The sequence below is a fragment of the Prionailurus viverrinus genome, chromosome B1 (assembly GCF_022837055.1).
Source record: "Prionailurus viverrinus isolate Anna chromosome B1, UM_Priviv_1.0, whole genome shotgun sequence".
Taxonomy (NCBI): domain Eukaryota; kingdom Metazoa; phylum Chordata; class Mammalia; order Carnivora; family Felidae; genus Prionailurus; species Prionailurus viverrinus.
Genome location: NC_062564.1, coordinates 172,808,745 through 172,830,193, shown reverse-complemented (window position 1 = coordinate 172,830,193; position 21,449 = coordinate 172,808,745). Strand labels below are relative to the sequence as shown.

The 21,449-nt window shown below is 37.2% G+C and overlaps 1 long non-coding RNA gene across 2 annotated transcripts in view; it reads left to right on the top strand.

Annotated features, from left to right (window-relative positions):
* The window catches only part of LOC125163313 (uncharacterized), a 35,725-nt gene extending 15,109 nt beyond the window's left edge, over window positions 1-20,616 (top strand). Inside the window, exons 2-4 of one of the 2 annotated variants that reach the window (XR_007151396.1) lie at window positions 11,087-11,264; window positions 13,473-13,569; window positions 19,299-20,616. This is a non-coding gene — a long non-coding RNA (uncharacterized LOC125163313). Of the gene's footprint in view, window positions 1-11,086; window positions 11,265-13,472; window positions 13,858-19,298 lie in introns of those variants that run through there. The other variant, XR_007151397.1, reaches the window with a different exon arrangement.
* The last annotated feature ends 833 nt before the right edge of the window (window positions 20,617-21,449 follow it).

Sequence of the window (21,449 nt, the reverse complement as noted above, 5' to 3'; positions counted from 1 at the left end):
CAGATAAAAGTTGTCTCTGAATAGGTCTCTTTCTGGGCCAAGCCCCCTATTTAAATTCTTTTTGGTAGTTAAAGGAGAGGTAAGTTTTCCTTGAGTCTGCTGGGCCTTGATTGACTTCAGCTCAAAATGATCCACATGCCATAGTGGCACATTTTGGAGTGGCTCCTTTAAAGGCATTCTCAGTTTTTGTGTGGTTATAGGAAATTATAACTATTTGGGATGCTCTGTCTGTAAGCCATAGAAGCACCAGCGTTAAGACGGTGGTCACTTCATCTTTGCATATTACACCTTGAAGAAGATCTAGAGAAGTGCTACTCAAAGTCTTAGAGTCTGCACTGTGGGCTAGAATTCATTCTTAAATTAGTGTTACCTGTCTGTGTCCACATAATTGTAGAAATTGAGAGCAAGCATTTAGAGATTGTTATAGCAGTTTGACAGAATAACTTACGTCTGTTTAATTTAATAATGAAAATGTCAGCTTGGGGGTGCCTGGGTAGTTCAGTCAGTTAAGCGACCCGTTTCGGCTCAGATCGTGATGGAGGTTGGTGGGTTTGAGCCCCATGTCTTGGCGCTGACAGTGCAGAGCCTACTTCAGATTCTCTGTCTCCCTCTCTCTGCCCCTCCCCCACTCACGTGCACAATCTCTCTCAAAAATAAACACTAATTTTTTTTAAATGTCAGCTTGTATTTTGATGTCTGTTTTTTTATTTTAATGTTTATTTATTTATTTTTGAGAGAAAGAGAGTGTGAGCAGGGGAGGAGCAGAAAGAAGGAGGGAGGCAGAGAACCTGGAGCAGGCTCCAAGCTGTCAGTGCAGAGCCTGACTTCGGACTCAAACCCATGAGCCACAAGATCATGACCTGAGCCAAAGTGAGGTGCTAAACTGAATGAACCACCCAGGTGCCCCTGATGTCTGTTTTTTAAATTCATTTTCTCATAATTAATGTTTATCATACTTTATAAAAGTGTTAGTTGACAATGGATTGGAAAGTAAAAGAACTAGGCTTTCACCATAGATAATTTGAAGAATTTGGATCTGGAGAGCATTCTTTCTTTTTTTTTTTTTTTTTTTTTTCTTTTAAAAAAGTTTTTTTGTCGTTAATATTTATTTACTTTTGAGAGACAGAGAGAGAGAGAGAGAGAGAGAGAGAGAGAGAGAGAGAGGCGTGAGCAGGGGAGGAGCAGAGAGAGGGAGACACAGAATCCGAAGCAGGCTCTAGGCTCTGCGCTGTCAGCAGAGAGACCGATGCAGGGCTCGAAGTCACAGACTGGGAGATCATGACCTGAGTTGAAGTCAGATGCCCAACTGACTGAGCCACCCAGGTGCCCTGAGCATTCTTCCTTGAGATTCGAAAGAGTCAAAGTCATGACACTGAACTTGACAATAGTCTTGGATATGACATCAAAAGCACAGACAAGTGGCAAAAATAGGCAAATGGGACTACTTCAAATGAACACTTTTTTGCATCAAAGGACGTAGTCAACAGAGTGAAAAGGCAACCTACTAAATGGGAAATAATATTTGCATATCATATATTTGATATATCTGATAAGAGATTAATGTCCTGAATATATAACGAACTCTAAATCAACAATAAAAATATCAAAGAACCCAATTAAAAAATGGGCAAAGGATTTGACTAGACATTTCTCCAAAGATAATATACAAATGGTCAATACATATATGAAAAGATTATTGGCATCACCAATCACCAGGGAAAAGGAAATCAAAACCACATTGAGATATTACCTCATACCTAGTAGGATGACCACTATAAAAAAAAGCAGGGGTGTCTGGGTGGCTCAATCAGTTAAGTGTCTGACTTTTGATTTCTCAGGTCATGGTCTCAAGACTCCTGAGATTGAGCCCCGCATCGGGATGTGTGCTGACAGTGCAGAGTTGCTTGGGATTCTCTCTCTCCCTCTCTCTCTGTCCCTGCCTTGCTTGCTCTCTCTCTCAAAATAAATTAATAAACATTAAAAAAAAATGACAGTGTTGGCAGGGATGTGGAGAAAATGGAACCCTGTACACTGTTGGTGGGAATATAAAATAGTACAACCACTATGGAAAACAGTATGACACTTTCTCAAAGAATTAAAAATAGAATTACTCAGCAATCCCACTTCTGGGTATACATCCCCAAATAATTGAAAACAGGATCTCAAAGAGATATTTTTCACATCCATGTTCATTGCAACATTATTCACAATAGCCAGGAAGTAGAAGAAACTTAAATACACATTGACAGATGAATGTATAAACAAAATGTGGTATAGATATGTACACAGTGAAATATTATTCAGCTTTAAAAAGAAAGGAAATCCTGCCATGTTCTTGAACAGGTATGAACCTTGAAGACATCATGCTAAGTGAAATGAGCTAGTCACAAAAAGACAAATAATGTATGATTCCACTTATGCAAGATATCTAAAGTAGACAAATTCATTGAAACAGAAGGTAGAAAGAGGTTATTAGGGCTGAAGCCAGGGGATAAGGAGAGTTGTTGTTTAATAGGTATAAAGTTTCAGATTTGCAAGATGAAAAAGTTCTGTAGATGTGTTTCAAACTATGTGAATAAACAACACTACTGAACTACATTCTTACAAATAGACAAGATGGTGAATTTTATGCTCTGTGTTTTGACCATAATAATAATAATAATAATAATAAAAAGAATCTGTGGGGAGCAGGCTTGTCTCTTGTCTCCTTTGTATTAGTTATTTTTGCTGCATAAAAAATTATCACAAACTTATAGTTTAAAACAACACACATTTTATTATCTCACAGTTCACATTAGTCAGGAGTCTGTCTTGGGTTAGCTGGGTCCTCTGCTCAGGGTCTCCTAAGGCAGAAATCAGTGTTGGCCATGGCTACAATCTCATCTGAGACTTAGGGTCCTCTTTCAAGCTCACTGTGGATGTTGACAGAATTTAATTCCTTGTGGTTATGTGATTAAAGTTCCCGTGTCTTGCTTGCTATTGGCTGAGGACTATTCTTAGTTCCTAGAGGTTGCTCTCAGGTCCTTCCTGAGATAAAGGAATGATATGATATGATACAATGATAGTTTACTTTTTCTTCAAGGGATGAGGAAAATCTGACATTCACTTTCTTTTAACAGGCTCACCTGATTAGGGCAGGCTCACCCAAGATAATCTCCTTTTTGATTAATTCGAAGTCCAATTTAGTTATCTAATCATGGGAATGATACTCTATCATATTCACTGGGCTCATGCTCATGGGGAGGGGATTATATGCAAGGCATATACATCAAAGAGCAGGAATCTTTAGGGCCATCTTAGAATTCTGCTTACCAAAACTTCTCCCTTTTGTTGAAAGTCATCAAATACCTATCAGGACTGGTGTCATAAAATAAACTTGGAATGGGGAAAAAATTTGTATGATGATGTTTATCTTTTTATTTGGACATAATAATAATAATAGGGTGGTATATTCAAGTTTCCTGGGGGGAGAAATAAAAGGGAATAGGTTGGTTTGGCCCACTTAAAAATTAAGTATATTTCATATTATTTATTTGGTCTCCTTTCAAGCATTACATATATTTTTAAATGTTTTCTATGAGCAAGGAGACACTTTTTTTTTTAAGTTTATTTATTTATTTTTGATAGAAAGACAGAGTGCAAGCAAGGGAGGGGTAGAGAGAGACACACACACAGAATCCAAAGCAGGCTCCAGGCTCTGAGCTGTCAGCACAGAGCCTGATGCAGGGCTTGAACTCATGAACTGTGAGACAGACCATACCCTGAGCCAAAGTCAGATACTTACCTGTCTGAGCCACCCAGGTGCCCCATGGAGACACTTTTTAAACTTAAAAAAATATTTTTTGTTGGATTGGTTTACAATTTCAGATATAAATTAATTATATTTTCTTCCATATTTATTTAATGATATTTTTGAAATATGACACATACTGCTAAAATAATATTCTTTCTAGTATTTAAACAATATTTTCTAAAATTAAATAAAAATTGGTTACAATCCTTTAAGAGCAAGAAAATTTTTTTTGTAGCAATAAACATCGTACATACAAATGTTACCTTATGTTTTCTCTCAACTCAAAACAATTTATATTCAAGATATATTCTTTTTAGATGGGGCGCCTGGGTGGCGCAGTCGGTTGAGCGTCCGACTTCAGCCAGGTCACGACCTTGCAGTCCGTGAGTTGGAGCCCCGCGTCGGGCCCTGGGCTGATGGCTCAGAGCCTGGAGCCTGTTTCTGGTTCTGTGTCTCCCTCTCTCTCTGCCCCTCGCCCGTTCATGCTCTGTCTCTCTCTGTCCCAAAAATAAATAAACGTTGAAAAAAAAAATTAAAAAAAAAAAAGATATATTCTTTTTAGAAATATTCTTTTTTTTTTTTTTTTTTTTTTTTAAATTTATTTTTTCAACGTTTATTTATTTTTGGGACAGAGAGAGACAGAGCATGAACGGGGGAGGGGCAGAGAGAGAGGGAGACACAGAATCGGAAACAGGCTCCAGGCTCCGAGCCATCAGCCCAGAGCCTGACGCGGGGCTCGAACTCCCGGACCGCGAGATCGTGACCTGGCTGAAGTCGGACGCTCAACCGACTGCGCCACCCAGGCGCCCCTAGAAATATTCTTTTATTTCCAGAAATCAGAAAATTTTACATTCTTTAATTTTAAGACTTTATTATTTTATCATTTTAAATTTTTTAATGTTTATTTATATTTGAGAGAGAGACAGAGAGAGAGTGCGTGAGCAGGGGAGGGGCAGAGAGAGAGATGGAGACAGAATTTAAAGCAGGCTCCAGGCTCTGAGCTGTCAGCACAGAGCCTGATGTGGGGCTCAAACCCATGAGCCATGAGATCATGACCTGAGCCGAAGTCAGACACTTAATCGACTGAGACACCCAGGCGCCCAGTCAACGTATTTTAAAACTGCTACACATGTTTGGGGAAATGAGCAAAAAAAGTCCAGCATGGCCAGAATTAGAGTAAAAAGAGGAGAGTAATGACTGATGAAGAGAAGACTAGTGGATGATGGCATTGGAAAAGTGAGTTGGGGCCATATTTTTCTTTCTTTCTTTCTTTCTTTCTTTCTTTCTTTCTTTCTTCCTTTTTCTTTTCTTTCTTAAGATTTTATTTTTAAATAATCTCTACACTCAACATGGAACTCAAACTAATAAACCTCAGATCAAGAGTCACACGCTCCACAGACTGAGCCAGTCAGGTGCCTCAGGAGCCTGATTTCTTATTGCCCTATTAATCTTATTGATTTAGGTTATATCTTAAGGGCAGTGAGAAGCCATTGAAGAGTTTTAGTTTTTTTTCTTTTTTTTTTTTTTTTAACGTTTATTTTTGAGACAGAGAGAGACAGAGCATGAACAGGGGAGGGGCAGAGAGAGAGGGAGACACAGAATCGGAAACAGGCTCCAGGCTCTGAGCAGTCAGCCCGGAGCCCGACGCGGGGCTCGAACTCACGGACCGTGAGATCATGACCTGAGCCGAAGTCGGACGCTTAACCGACCGAGCCACCCAGGCGCCCCATAGTTTGTTTTTTTAAAATAGCTTTATTGAGATATAATTCATGAACCATATAATTCATCCATTGAAAATGTTTAATCCAATGGCTTTTAGTATATTCACAGAATTGTGCATCTATCATCAAAATCAATTTTAGAACATTTTTGTTACTCCCAAAAGAAACCTGTACTCCTTAGTTGTTATCCCTCATCCCACCTGTTCCTAGGCAACAGCTAATCTACTTTTTGTCTCTATAGATTTGCCTATTCTGGGCCCTTCACATAAATGGAATCGTACATTATGTGGTCCTTTGTGACTGGCTTCTTTCGCTTACCATGATTTCAAGTTTCATCCATGTTGCAACATGTGTCAATACTTCATTCCTTTTTATGGCTGAATAATACTCCATTGCATGGATATATCACATTTTATCTATCAGTTGATAGACATTAGGACTGTTCCTACTTTTTGACTATTACGAATAATGTTGCTATAAACATTCACATACAAGATTTTGTGTGTACATGTTTTCATTTTTCTTGGACATATACCTAAGAGTGTAAGTGTTGGGTCATATGATAACCATATACATATTTTTTTTGGGAAATTTATAGACTGTTTTCCAATCAGGTACAACATTTTACATTTCTGCTAGCAATGAATGAGGGTTTTCAATTTCTTCACATCCTTGCTAACACTTGTTATTCATCTTTTTGATAACCCTTATCCTAGTGGGTGTGATGTGGCATCTCATTATATTTTTAATTTGCATTTCTGTTTTAAAATGTATGTTTTGTTATCATTCAAGTATGGCAAGGCCAACAGATCAGATTGCCATTGAAAAGACAGCTGTCATACTCACAGATTTCAAGAGGAAGGGGTACACCAAGCCATGGCTGAGGAAGCCAAAGGGGAGGCACCAAGTTAGGTAAAGAGGGGAGGGCCAGAGCTTTTACTGTGGTTTCTGTGGGAAGAAATAGGCAAGGCAGGTAAGCAGGTTTAGAATTGGCTAGGCTGAATAATTTCTACAGGCCCTGGGGTAAAGGGGCTGCTCCAGTTGTCTGGTACCTGGCCTTGGGGTAATTGGGGTAGGGAAATACTAGCCTGGAGTATAAGAGTGATAAGGGAGTGTTTAGGGATATGGGCTCTAGGTTGGTTGGTTTGGCATATGAAAGGCATATGCAGGCAAGTCCTTTACTATCTAAGTATTTATTGGATAGCCCTGGAGGGACTGGTGCTTCAGCATCAGCACATGGTTAATAAAATTCCCTTGATGGTTAACAACATTGAGTATCTTTTCATGTGCTTATTGGCCATTTGTATATCTTCTTTGGAGAAGTATCTGCTCAGATCCTTTGCCCATTTTAATTTTTATTTATTTATATTTAAAATTTTTTCATTTATTTATTTTTATTTGAGAGAGAGAGAAAGGGAGAGAGAGAGAGAGAGAGCTTGCTTGTGTGAGAGAAAGGGAGAGAGGCAGAGGGGGAGACAGTGAGAGAACCTTAAGCAGGCTCCACACCCAGCAGGGGGTTCAATCTGGCAACCCTGAGATCATGACCTGAGCAGAAATCAAGAGTCAGACACTCAACCCACTGAGCCCCCCAGGTGCCCCATCTTTTGCCCATTTTAAAAATTGGGTTATTTGGTTTTTTTTTTTTGATGTTGAGTTGCAATAGTTCTTTATACATTCTAGCTACAGGTCCCATATCAGATATATGATTTGCAAAACAATTCTCTTCTGTGGATTGTTTTTTCATTTTCCTGATGGTATCTTTTGAAGCACAAAGAGAGAGTTTTGATAGGAAAGTGACCTAATCAGATTTACATTTTAGAAAGAATATTCCATTTGCAATATAGCTAATTGTGTGTAGGTGAGCAAAGGGTATAATACAGAAAAATCATGAAGGAAACCCAGGAATCTTTGGCTTTGGAAACTTCAGGACACATTGCAAGTATAATTAAAGGAACACTAAATATGGATTTTCCTCATTAGTTGGTACTTTAAACAAAATTTAAATATATACATTTCAAACTTCTGGAACTGAAATGAATGCAATGTAAATGGAACATAGAAATATTTAATTATTTTTTATTGAGAGAAGCCAGGAGATGATGTTTGTATGCAAGGAGTTCATTGCTACAAAAAAAAAAAAGAAGTTTTCCTGCTCTGAAAGTGTTATAGAGTAAATTTCTATTTGATTTTAGACAAGTATGATTTAAATACTAGAAAGTGTGTTGTTTTCAGCAATAGGTATCACATTTCAGAATTATTACTGAATGAAATATGAAACTAAGTATGAAAAAGGATTAATTCATTTATACCTGAAGTCTTAGACTAAGTGAAGGGAAAGAGAGTTTTAAAAAGTGTTTGAAAATAGGCTTATTGAGGAGAATCAGGTTTGACGACAGGTTAACAATTGAACATGTTACCTCTGAAATTTCTCTGAGATATTCAAGTGAAGATTGGCTAAATGGCATTTGGTTATATGATTCTGGCATCTGCTGGAAATAGCTAAATTGCAGTTCTAGATTTTGGGTCCTTCATACAGATGGTAACGAAAATCATCAGATATGTTGATATTATTCAGGGAGTTGGACAGTAAGAATGGAAGAGGGTGCTGAAAAGAATTAGGGAAGCATCACCAGTTAAGGGATAAAAAGAACAGATAGGATTAGCCAGAGAAGAAACAGGAAAACTAATCTCTGCCCTAGGTGTCAAGGGACGAGAGAGCTGGACAGTGTGAAATATTTTTTTGAGAGGTCAAGCAAAAATTTGTCTGCTGATTATAGGAATACAGAGATAAGAAGTGATCTTAGTAAGAGTGGTTTCTGGGGAGTAGTGAAGATGGAAGTCTGAGGGCAATGAGTTCAAGAATGAATACAAGCAGAGGAAATGGAGATGGTGAATATAGTACTACTCAACTGCCTTCAGCCCTGGGGACTGTGAACAATGGATGTGGGGTGAGAGAACAGTGGTTTTCATTTGGGAGAGGGCTTACGTCTTTAAATGCTGATAAGAAGGCATTAAAAAGGTATTAAATGTATTTAGTGCCATTTTATTACTTGTTTTGTTATTGTTTCTGGAGATTTTCTCCATTCCTTTCTTGTCTTTGTAACTTTGGGGCTTTCCTTTCCATTCAAAGAGTCCTCTTTAATATTTCTTGTAGCACTGGTTTAGTGGTCATGAACTTTAGTTTTTGTTTGGGTAATTCTTTATTTCCCCTTCTATTCTGAGTGATAGTGTACGCTTGAAACTAATATTACACTGTAAGTTAACTAACTGGAATTTAAATAAAAACTTTAAAAAAGGATTAAATCTACTTACACTTTAGTAAATGAAGATGTTAGTTGGGAAAAAAAGATACTAAAAATACAAGTGAACAGTGTATGGACTAGATACTGTAGACTGAAGACAAAAAAACCTACACAAATACTGTGCTTAATAAATCTGTTTCTCACATTGGTATGAGTTAGCATTCTCTACTTTATGTGTATACTAGGATTTAACATAATTGTAGATAATGAGTGCCAAGTTTCTTATTGTTGGAGAAAGAAAGTTACAAATAAAGGAAGAGAAGGGTGCTAGGTGGCTCAGTCAGTTAAGTGTCCCACTCTTGATTTTGGCTCAGGTCATGAGCTCATGGTTTGTTAGATCGAGCCCCGTGTTGGGCTCTGTGTTGACAGCTCAGAACCTGCTTGGGATTCTCTCTCTCCCTTTCTTTCTGCCCCTTTCTTGAGTGTGAGTGTGCATGCACTCTCTCTCTCTCTCTCTCTCTCTCTCTCTCTTTCAAAATAAATAAATAAAATTAAAAAAAAAAACGAAGAGAAAAGGCTAGAACAAACTTTGTGATCTGAAATCAATGGTGTCAGAAAAACTCATGGTTATGCACACACACACACACAGATAGAAATAAATATAAATATGTGTGGTGCATATGTGCACTAATATACATACATGTAATCCCTTAGCTCTGTTCACTAAGATACCCTAGAAGCAATGAGCACATCTAGCACCCAGATTGGTTCCTAAATGCCATCCCTTAATAAAGGGAACCAGGGGCTCCTGAGAGAAATTGTTGATTCCAAGGAGACCGGAATATCTTGTGGTATGAGAAAATAAGGAAGTGCTTAAAAAAGGAAGTAGACAGGTCAAAAGCATACAGAAACTAGCCTGAAGGAACTCCCGATGGCTAAAGTTGAACAATTTGAGAAACAAAATAGTAATATTGAATTATAACCCATAGAATATCCGTAAGTCCATATTGACATAGATATAATTAAGCAAATAAATTAGGGAGAAAGAATTACTGTTCCTCACAGAAAAATTCCATTTAGTAAGTGTAGAATGAATAAGGGAAATATACAATCTCTATTAGGCAAATGCAACAGAAATCATTGCTGCAGACAAGATCCACTGATGCATGGTGGAATCAGTAAGTGACAATTTGAGGAGTAACAGGATTTTTGCATAGTCTCAAAGTAACTCCCTTGAGATTTTTATCAATACAAAGGAAAAAAAAAGTAACTTTACTACCTGGTAGATATTGGCATAACTAAGTGAACAAGATTAATACCACCAGTAAGATGTATTGGTATCATTTACCCTCTGATATGATACTTTGAGAATACACTATCACTTCTATGGTATTTTTGCCCAAAATGCATAACTTCAATCTGATGATTAGAAAATATCAGAGAAACCAAATTGAGAGACATTCTGCAAAATGCCTGCCAATAAAAAAGAGACATTAAGGCAAAAACCAGTAAAATCTCAATAATGTCTATAGCATTATAGCATGCTAACTTTCTGCTTTTGATCATTGAACTATGGTTATGCAAATTGTTAATCTTAGAGGAAGCTTGGGTGAGGGGTATACATGAACTCAGTACTATTTTTATAACTTTTCTGTAAGCCTAAAACTATTTTTCAGAACAAAAAGTTAAAAAAGACATTGAGGTGCCTGGGTGGCTCAGGTGGTTAAGCTTCCAACTTTGGCTCAGGTCACGATCTCAGAGTTGTGAGTTCCAGCCCCACCCCGTGTCCGGCTCTGTGCTGACAGCTCACAGCCTAGAGTCTGCTTCAGATTCTGTGTCTTCTTCTCTGTCTATCCCTCCTCTGTTCACACTCTGTCTGTCTCAAAAGACAAAAACAAAACATATTACAAATATTTTTAAAAAGGAATAAAGGTGAAAGGTGGCATCTAGATCATAGGGTAAAAACACTCCTGATTAGGAGCTATGCCTCTCCTATGCAACCAAGAGGGCTGGCAGAAAGCATGAGTGGCCATGGAGGTAGGTTTACTGAATTGATGTCAGGAAACTAATGGAGTTTTTAAAGAAAAGACCAGGGCTGTACCCTCAATGTCCACCATAGGGCCTGCCAGAGAGTAGGGATGCAACAAATGTCTATTGAACTGAACAGGCTTGGATTTAGGTCTATGATCTCTAGATATGACCTTAGGAAAGTGATTTACTCTCTCTGTGCCTCCATTTTCTCTGAAATTAGGGATAATAATCCCAGTTGTTGAGCCAGAAATTAATATATATTTACCAAAATCTATTTCCTTTTCTTCCTGGGCACACAGCTAGATAATGCTTCCTGGTCTCCAGTTATGTTAGAAGCTTACTGAGTGGCACATCATTGGCTCTCCATATATATTTAATGAAGAATAAGTATCGGCATGTTCCATTATAAACTTTGTTGTGTTACCAGTTACTCTTCATCTTGATCCAAGATGACATCTTGTCTGCCCAGGGAAGTAGGTAAGACTAAATGAAAATTTCCAATGGATAATTTGTTGTAAAGAATATGATTTTTGGGGCGCTTAGGTGGCTCAGTCAGTTAAGCATCTGACTTCAGCTTTGTTCACGATCTCATGGTTTGTGAGTTCGAGCCCCACATCAGGCTCTGCGCTGACAGTGCAAAGCCTGCCAGGGATTCTCTCTCTCTCCCTCTCTCTGCCCTTCCCCACTTGTGTGCATGCTCTATCTCTAAAAATAAATAAATAAACTTAAAAAAATAAAGGCAAAGAGGGGCCCCTTGGTGGCTCAGTTGGTTGAGCTTCCAACTTTAGCTCAGGTCATGATTTCACAGTTCGTGGGTTCAAGCCCCACATCGGGCTCTGTGCTGACAGCTCGGAGCCTGAAGCCTGCTTCAGATTCTGTGTCTCCCTCTCTTTCTGCCCCTCTCCTGCTGGTGCTCTGTCTCTCTCTCTCAGAAATAAACAAACATTAAAAAAAATTAAAAAGAAAAATAAAGGCAAAGAATATGATTTTTTACACAGATCTAACTGATAATGATTAATTCTTCCCTAATTATGAGCCATGGAAAAAAAGTCATGTATTTATAATTCCCTGACATTGGATAGAACTGGAAGGCAATAACAGTTGTGGAAAAAATTTACAGAGTGTTTCTTCCTTTTTTTCCCCCCACTACCCGTCTAATTTGAGGGTAGACTATTATTAGAAACTGAGAGGGCAGAGGGATGTTGTGGTTACAGAATGGGAAAGATGAATTGCAACTAACAAAAATTTGCAGATTGCTGAGGTGAGGTCCTCTGGGGTTATAGTACCTTAGATTAAGCCATCAATGGTTTAGATTTCGAATCTCAATTTCCCTGGTTTGGTAACATGGTCAAATCACTTAAATGAATGAGTTAAACAAATCCATGGATTCTCATGCCAACCATTTTATTGTGAGAATAATATTAAATCAGAGTGCTAATTTATTAATTTACAATGATAAATGAAACCAAAGAGCAGATTGCATGTTTTATCAGCTGCTTGATATATTTACTTTGTAGGAAAATCTATATGGAAAGCCATATAGTTATAATCAGAAAGGTTTCTGGCAAACAAGAAACTGGAGCAAGAAGAGTTAGATGTGTGATTTTTTTTTTTTTTTTTAACTTGAGAGAGAGAAAGAGAGAGAGAGTGAGCAGGGGAGAAGGGCAGAGGGAGGGAGAAAGGATCTTCAGCAGACTCCACGGTCAGTGTGAAGCCCAATGCGGGACTTGATCCCATAATCCTGGGATCGTGACTGAGCTGAAATCAAGAGTCGGATGCTCAGCTGACTGCCATCCAGGCACCCCTAGATGCGTAATCTGAAAGGTCAGAATTATCAGATTATGATAACTGAAAGCAAACATTTCAGTAGTAAGGACAGACTTGCTAAGGGAAGGTTGCTTTTTCTCTACTGATATTTTCTTTTATGTGGATTGAGCTAGGATGGTATAACTCCTAGCTTCTCACTATCCCTTTACCCATCCCAGGGAAGAATGAATAACATCTAATTGGTAAATTTGGGAAGAATGACTAGGCATCTTGCCTCATCTCTTTTTCTTGAGTAAGGCTGCTCTCAGCACACACTTTTTTCAGGATTTAAGACTTACTTGGTCCAGTGTGTTGCCCAGGGCCATCTTCTCCATTGGACACAGAAGATGCAATGTCTAGGGTCTAGCATATTTTCAGAGGTCCCTAATGGTTTAATTTAAAATCAGAAGGAAAAAAATGAACTTTAAGGTCAAAGAAAATGTTTAAAATATAACTTTGATATATTTATATCAGTGTTGTAAAATATAATTAAACACATTTTTTTTTTAAATGGAAGAGGGTACCCAAAAAGGCAGAAGTGCCTATAGCCCCATGCAGGACACAATGTATTCTGGGGTTTAGGTGACAGGTCAGTTTGGTTCTCATGAGCTACATCCTCCAGTTAGCCCTCATCAGTTCAAGGTGATATCTGACCCTTCATTTAACTTACTTTTGCTCTTTACTCTCAGTTTGGGTAGAGAAGAGAGAGGCTATTCACTAGGTTCCCTCAGGACCCCAACATACATCAAAGGAATATATATTTAGTGAATTGAAATGAAGACTGGACAATTTGTGTAGTGAGTAGGGCTACCCTGATCAATGCCAGTCAACTTTGCAAAAATATTCTTATTTAATTTTCCTCTTTTATATTCCATGCAGATCAAATCCTTCTATATTCTGGAATCAGCCAAAAGAAAAATGAGGAAATGCATTGACATCATCCTACAAATCATGATTGATTTCTGCTTTGGAACAGGTTTTTGTTGTTGCTTTTGTTTTTAAGTTTTTATTTTAATTCCAGTTAGTTAACATACATATAACATCTATGTTATATTAGTTTCAGGTGTACAATATAGTAATTCAACCATTAGTTACATCACCCTGTGCTTATCATGATAAATGAACACCTTAATCCCCATAGCCTATTTCACACATCCCTCCACCCTTTTCCTCTCTGGTAACTATCAGATTGTTCTCTACGAAGAATATTAAGAGTACCTGGTTGGCTCACTCAGTAGAACATGTGACTCTCGATCTTGGGGTTTTAAGCTGGAGTCACACATTGGATGGAGAGAGTATTTAAAAATTAAATCTTAAAAAAAAGAATATTAAGAGTCTGTTTCTTTCTCTTTCTCTCTTATGTTTCCCCCTTTGCTTGTTTGCATTGCTTATTAAATTCCACATATGAGTGCAATCATGTAGTATTCATTTTTTTATGACTGACTTATTTTGTTTAGCATTATACTCTTTAGCTCCATCCATGTTGTTGCAAATGGTAAGATTTCATTCTTTTTTACGGCTGAATGTGTGTATGTATATATACACATATATTCATATACATATACATATATGTATATATGTGTATGTGTATATATATATACACACATGGTACATCTTCTTTACCCATTCACCAATCGATGGACACTTGGGGTGCTTCCATATCTTGGCTATGGTATATAATGCTGCTATAAACATAGGGAGTGCATATATCCCTTAGAATTAATGTTCTTGTGTTCTTTGGATACATATTCTGTAGTGTAATTGCTGGATCATAAAGTAGTTTCATTTTTAACTTTTTGAGGAATGTTTATATTGTTTTGATGGTGGCTGCATCAGTTTGCATTTCCACCAACAGTGTAAGAGGATTGATTCTCCCTTCTCCACATCCTCACCAACACCTGTTGTTACTTGTGTTTTTGAGTTTAGCCATTTTGACAGGTGTGAGGTATACCTCATTGTAGTTTTGATTTACGTTTCCCTATTGATCAGTGATTATGAGCATCTTTTTATGTGTCTTTTGGCCATCTGGATATCTTCTTTGGAGAAACATCTGTTCATGTCTTCTGCCAATTTTTTAGTTAGGTTTTTTTGGGGTGTTGAATCTTAAAAGTTCTCTATATATTTTGGATACTAGCCTTTTATCAGATCTGTCATTTGCAAATATCTTCCCCCATTCCATAGGTTGCCTTTTAGTTTTGTTGACTGTTTCCTTGGCTGTGCAGAAGCTTTTTATTTTGATGTAGTCCCAATAGTTTATTTTTACCTTTGTTTCCTTTGCCTCAAAAGACATATCTTGAAAGAAGTTGCTGTGGCTGATGTCAAAGAAGTTATTGCCTGTGTTCTCTTCTAGGACTTTTATGGTTTCAGGTCTCACATTTAAGCCCTTAATCCATTTTGAATTTATATTTGTGTCTGGTGTAAGAAAGTGGTCTGGTTTCATTCTTTTGCATGTTGCTGTCTGGTTTTCCCAACACCATTTGGTTGAAGAGAGCATCTTTTTCCCATTGGATATTCTTTCCTGCTTTGTCAAAGATTAATTGACCATATAGTTGTGGGTTTATTTCTCAAGTTTCTATTCTGTTTCATTGATCAATGTGTCTATTTTTATGCTAGTACCATACTGTTTTGATTACTACAGCTTTCTAATATAACTTAGAGTTTGGAATTGCAATGCCTCCAGCTTTGCTTTTCTTTTTTTTTTTTTTTTTTTAATTTTTTTCAACTTTTTTTTATTTATTTTTGGGACAGAGAGAGAGACAGAGCATGAACGGGGGAGGGGCAGAGAGAGAGGGAGACACAGAATCGGAAACAGGCTCCAGGCTCTGAGCCATCAGCCCAGAGCCTGACGCGGGGCTCGAACCCACGGACCGCGAGATCATGACCTGGCTGAAGTAGGAGGCTTAACCGACTGCGCCACCCAGGCGCCCCTTGCTTTTCTTTTTTAAGATTACTTTGGCCATTCCAGGTCTGTTGTGATTCCATACGCATTTTAGGATTGTTTGTTCTAGTTCTGTGAAAATGCTGTTGGTATTTTGATAGGTAATACATTAAATGTATAGATTGCTTGGTGTAGTATAGACATTTTAACAGTATTTGCTCTTCCAATCCATAGCATGGAATGTCTTTCCATTTCTTTGTGTCATCTTGAATTTCTTTCATCAACGTTTTCGGAGTATAGGACTTTCACCTATTGGAACACTTTTTTTTTTTTCCCCAGCAACCCACCAAAACAATGAGAAATTTCTATGCTCTATCATAAACAAATGTCCAATATAGGACATATTTTGAAACACCTACATCTGTAGGGAACACAAAGCAAAACCTGCATATTTGGTTTGTAAATATTTTTACATATTTGAAAAGCACTTATGTTAGGTGATATTATTATATTCAAAGAGCAAGTTGGAATTATAAATAACATTTTTCTATGAAAATAATTATATTCTTAGTTTTTTCCCCTACCTAGTTTACTTGATTAAAACCCTGTCTATTTTGGGGGGCGCCTAGGTAGCCCAGTTGGTTGGGCATTCAATTTCCGCTTAGGTTGTGATCTCACGGTTCGTGGGTTTGAGCCCCACATTGGGCTCTGTGGTGACAGCTCAGAGCCTGGAGCCTGCTTCAGATTCTGTTTCTCCCTCTATCTCTGCCCCTCCCCCACTCACAGTCTGTCTCTGTCTCTCAAAAATAAATAAACGTTAAAAAAAAAACCAACAAAACCCTGTGTATTTCTTTTAGTTTTAATTTTAAAGCAGTTGCAGTTTTGATTCTCAAAATGATTGAAGTTTTTAGCTAACTTCATTTAAAAATTCACCAATGAGAACTAATGCGCTATTATTTACAAACGAATAAAAATGAGTTCGAAAACACATATAATCCTTTCAGTTCAGTTAGAGAGTAAACTAATATTTATCAAGCACCTGATATGTATGCGTTTCCTTAGATAGTTTCATCTACATTGTCCTATGTAATTCTTACATGGTTCTCTCAAGTTAGCATCCTTATCCTTGCTTTATAATTGAGAAAATTGAGGCTAGGAGCAATTAATTGCCTTCACAGAGCTCATAGATTAATGACATGGCAGAACTAAAAATGTGAACCCTATACCTGTTTAAAAGCCAATATTATTTTCCATTTCACCATCCTACTCCTCTTAGTAAAGATGACAATGATGATGCTTTGTATGCATATGTCTTATCTCAGGAAAATTGCCACAGTCTCCTTAAGGTCAGGCACTGTGTCTTTTAGTTATGCAATATCCCTAAATTCTCAAGAAATATTGGTTAAAAAAAGAATAGCTCCTGATATTTACATAATGTTATTTAATTTTTCAATGGGATTTCAATGATAGAAATAAATTGTGCTCTTCTACCCCTTAGTGTTTAAATGCAATTATTCTGACTTATTTCACAGCAGACTAATTTCATCATCCTATTTAAACTTACCTTATATAAAAGGTGTATAAATGCAAATGCAGCTTTTATGCTATAATTCTTGGAATGTCCATTACAATACCAGGCTCATACAAAATATATTTAACTTCATTTGTAGGTTGTTTTAAGAGCTGCTTTACAAATACCTTTCTGGGGGTGCCTGAGTGACTCAGTCCATTAAGTGTCCGACTTCAGCTCAGGTCATGATCCCACGGTCTGTGAGTTTGAGCCCCACATCAGGCTCTGCGCTGACAGTTCAGAGCCTGGAGCCTGCTTCAGATTCTGTGTCTCCCTCTCTCTCTCTCTCTCAAAAATAAATAAACATTAAAAAACCAAAAAACAAACAAACAAAAAAAACCAAATACCTTTCTGGACCTTCTAGGAATTTCCCAAGTACTTTCTATCTTTTCAATACTGGGAAGGATGATATAAAATAAATAGTATTATCTATGGATTTGAAAACATGGAAAAAGAAATAGACACTGCCTTCAGAAAGTTTTAGCCTCAAAGTGTTAACTAGTCCTAGGTCTTGAAAATTTATATTTGAATATGCTCAAATAATAACCACCCAGGGGCTTTTTGCACTGGGATTTGCAGAGCTTTTTTTTGCTCTGTTCCCTAATGCTTTTCCTATCAAAATACAAATCAGCTTAAACCAAACTGACAAACGGGTCCTCCAATCCTCAAGCTCCATCCTAATTAGCACAATTCAAGAATTCATCTTTCAGGCATGCCCTCACCAAACATTAACTGAGAAGTCTCAGGTCTTGGGCAGGATCTGAAAGGAAGGTGTATTAGGTGGAAGGTGCTACTTGGCCCTAGGCCCAGTTTATATTTTCCATCAGCAAATACTACTTTTGCTTAGGGTGAATATTTTAGAATGTCTGTTGACCTTGCCCTCTCTCAGCTTGAAAAAAGTGAGTTTTTTTAATTTTGTTTTTTAAATTTTTAAATAGTACAATCACATTTTGAGAACTGAAATGGATTTCATTAGAAGGACTCACATTTCATTTTAACAAGCATTTACAAAAACCTACTAAAATAAACTCTCTTGGACACCACTATTAGAAAACACCTTAAGGGGCGCCTGGGTGGCGCAGTCGGTTAAGCGTCTGACTTCAGCCAGGTCACGATCTTGCGGTCCGTGAGTTCGAGCCCCGCGTCAGGCTCTGGGCTGATGGCTCAGAGCCTGGAGCCTGCTTCCGATTCTGTGTCTCCCTCTCTCTCTGCCCCTCCCCTGTTCATGCTCTGTCTCTCTCTGTCTCAAAAATAAACGTTAAAAAAAAAAAATTTAAAAAATTAAAAAAAAAATAAAAAGAAAAAAGAAAACACCTTAAGTTAGCCTGAAAGAGGGGAGGTTTCTTACAACAATAGGAGTGTTTTAAAGAAACCAAGGAGAGGGATGCAGCTAGCCTGGGGAAAGACTACAACCAAATCACTGAGAGTCAGATAGTATTTTCTTCCCAACTCTCAATGTGTCTTCGCTTTGTCTGCTTCATTCTTTCTAGGACAGATTCCTTTGCTTCCCAGGCTTCTTGCAGAATATAGCTGCCCCAACTCTTGAGTTAACCTCATACAGGCTTAGTTGAACAGAGAAACTGAATCTCTCTAGAATCCTGAATATTTTATTCTTACTTAAATGATATTTAAAAAAATAGTAAATAGATTCTTTTGGTTCAAAAATGTACAGTGAAAATTCTCTCCAGGCTTTTCCCTCTAGTTACCTATTTCCATTTCTCCAAGGCAACCAGTGATACCGCTTTGTCCCATCTCCTACCAAAGCTATTTTATGTATATGTGATAAAATACATCTACCTACCTACCTACCTAGGTATTCTCCTTCTCCATTTTTTTTTTCAGTAATGGCAGTATAGCATATATACATTTTTAATGAGCAATTTATTCTGGAAACTGTACTGTATCAGCCTTGAGAGAATGCCATATGATTCCACATTTTGATATCACATATTTCACCAGTTCCTATCGATAAACATCTAGATTTTCCCCAATTTTTTGCTGTTACAAATAATGCTGCAATAAAAGCTGGAACACACATACATATAAGAGTAATTTTTCTTTTTCTGTGAGTAATCTTTTGTATGCTTTGCCTATTTTTTTCTATTGGATTATTGGTCTTTTTCTCATTTCTAGGTATTTGTATATTAGAGAAATCAGTCATTTGTCTCTGATATGAATTGCATTTTTTGCTTACCATCTGTCTTTTGATTTTACTAATGATGCTTTTCATCTTTGTTCTAATTCTGAAATTTCCCAGGAAGGGCTAATTGGATAAAGACACCCACTCTTGGTTAATTCACTGTGGCTGGGGAGGTGGAGTCATTTTTTTTTAAATTCTGGAGTACACTCTATGGAATTGGGGTAAGTAAAATTAAAGGGGAAATTGTGAGCAAGGAAGGTACCCTACAAAGGGTCTACTACATTTCAATGGCTAAACATTTTCTAGTTACTGGGGATACATTTCTTTGCCTAGGGGAAGAGAGCTCACAGCTTAGTGAAGATATACAACAATAAACAGTCACCACTGCAACTGGGTAAGAGACTACATATGATTTGCTGTGGGCATAGAAGAAGCAGTTCATTAAGTTTGGGGTAACTGGAGAACTTTACAGGAGAAAAGGAATTTGAGCTGGGTTTGTAAAGACAAATATAAATGAAAATAAATGATTGTTGGCCAGTGCTCACTCAACATCATTGATAGTAGGTTATATGGGGAAGCGTATGATTGTTACAGATGAGAGAGTATTTGACAGACAGATGTCAACAGGAATGGTTACTGGATGTTATGTTTTCTTATTGGTAAACAATATGAAATTTTAACAGTTATATAGAGCTGGAGCTACCATAATATGCTTCTGGACTGAAGTGTGGCTTCCTGTAAAAATCCTCCACATAGGCACAGAATTGTGGTTGCTATCATATCCTCAGGATTATCCCAGGCATGAGAAAGTTATCCTTGCTATTCTGCAGTTCTAGTTCTCTTAGGGCTTTTGTTTGCTTTTGTTTTTAATGCTCTCTTTGCCAATCCCATCTCCACCCTTCTCTGTCAAGTTTGGAGACTGCCTCATGCCTGCCTACCCATTTATGGAGAAATTCGGTAAAATAAAGATAAAATTTTCAAGAGCATTCCTCAGTGTTTCTAGGCTTTCAGACTATTTGAAGTCCATTTCTGTAGGGTTAATGACAGGATTTGGAAGCGTGGGCTAAGGAGTTGGGATTTTATCTTCAAACATATAAATGAGTGTTTCTTCACAAATGTGATATAAAATCCTGGGTCCTGAGATACTCTCCTTGGATAAAGATTTTTGGTCAAGTAAGTTTGGAACTATATAATACTATTCCTCTCCTTTATAATGCATATTGTCAAAATAAAAGCTCATGAGAATTTATTCAAAGGAAAAACAGAGTACAATGAGAAGCCTTCTAGTTTAAAAGAAATGTATAATTTATTTATCCTTCATTTACATATTTTCTTACAGTTTGAGAAAAGCCAATAGAAATAGTGGGGAGCTGTGAACTTTCTGAAACATAGGTTTGGTTTTTCATGAAGTTTTCACTCAGCCTGGAATGCCATCCATTCTCCTTATTTGTTCTTGTTTTAGTTTGCTTGTTTTTGTTGTTTGCTTGCTTATTTTTTGTATTGTTTGGTTTTTCAGTAGGTTGACTTTTTTCTCCTCTTCGTTCTGCCCCTCCCCCCTTCCTGATGTATAATAAATACAATTATATATACTTATGTGTACAAGATAACTTAATATATATTGTGAAATGATTAACACATCTGCTACCTTACACGGTTATCTTGTGGGTGCATATGTATCTAGAAAACTTAAGATCTAGTCTCTTAGCAAAGTTCAATTCTCCAATGTTATCTCCTCTTGGTAGATGTTCTTAGTATTCTATTCATTCCCTCAGGGTATTTATTTCCTCATTAAACATTTTTTTTTAAACAGCACTTTATACCTGCCTCTTACAGATAAATAACTGCAAAAAAATTATTCTTCTTCCTGATTGAGTCCACTAATATCTGTAAAGTAATAATAACTACTGTCTATTGGGCTTTTACTTTTACATGCTTTTATTAATTAATCAAAAAGTAGGTATAATGAATGCATTTGAGAGATGAGAGAACTGGGTTTTAGAGGGCTTAAAGCAATTTTCCCAAAGTCACAGGGTTTGCAGTTCTTGTTGAGTACGGTAAAGCAATCCTTTATAAAGATAAGCTCATTGATACTTATTTACTTTCGATAATAGCAATATTACCCACTATCCAGTTTCTACCAGATTCAAAATTGAAAAGCACAGGAGTTCCAGCATATGTTGGTCCTACTTTCTTTCACTAAAGTTCTTGCAACAATGCTATTCTAAGTTTAATTGGGAATGAAAACAAGTATTTATTAGCTATTATGTA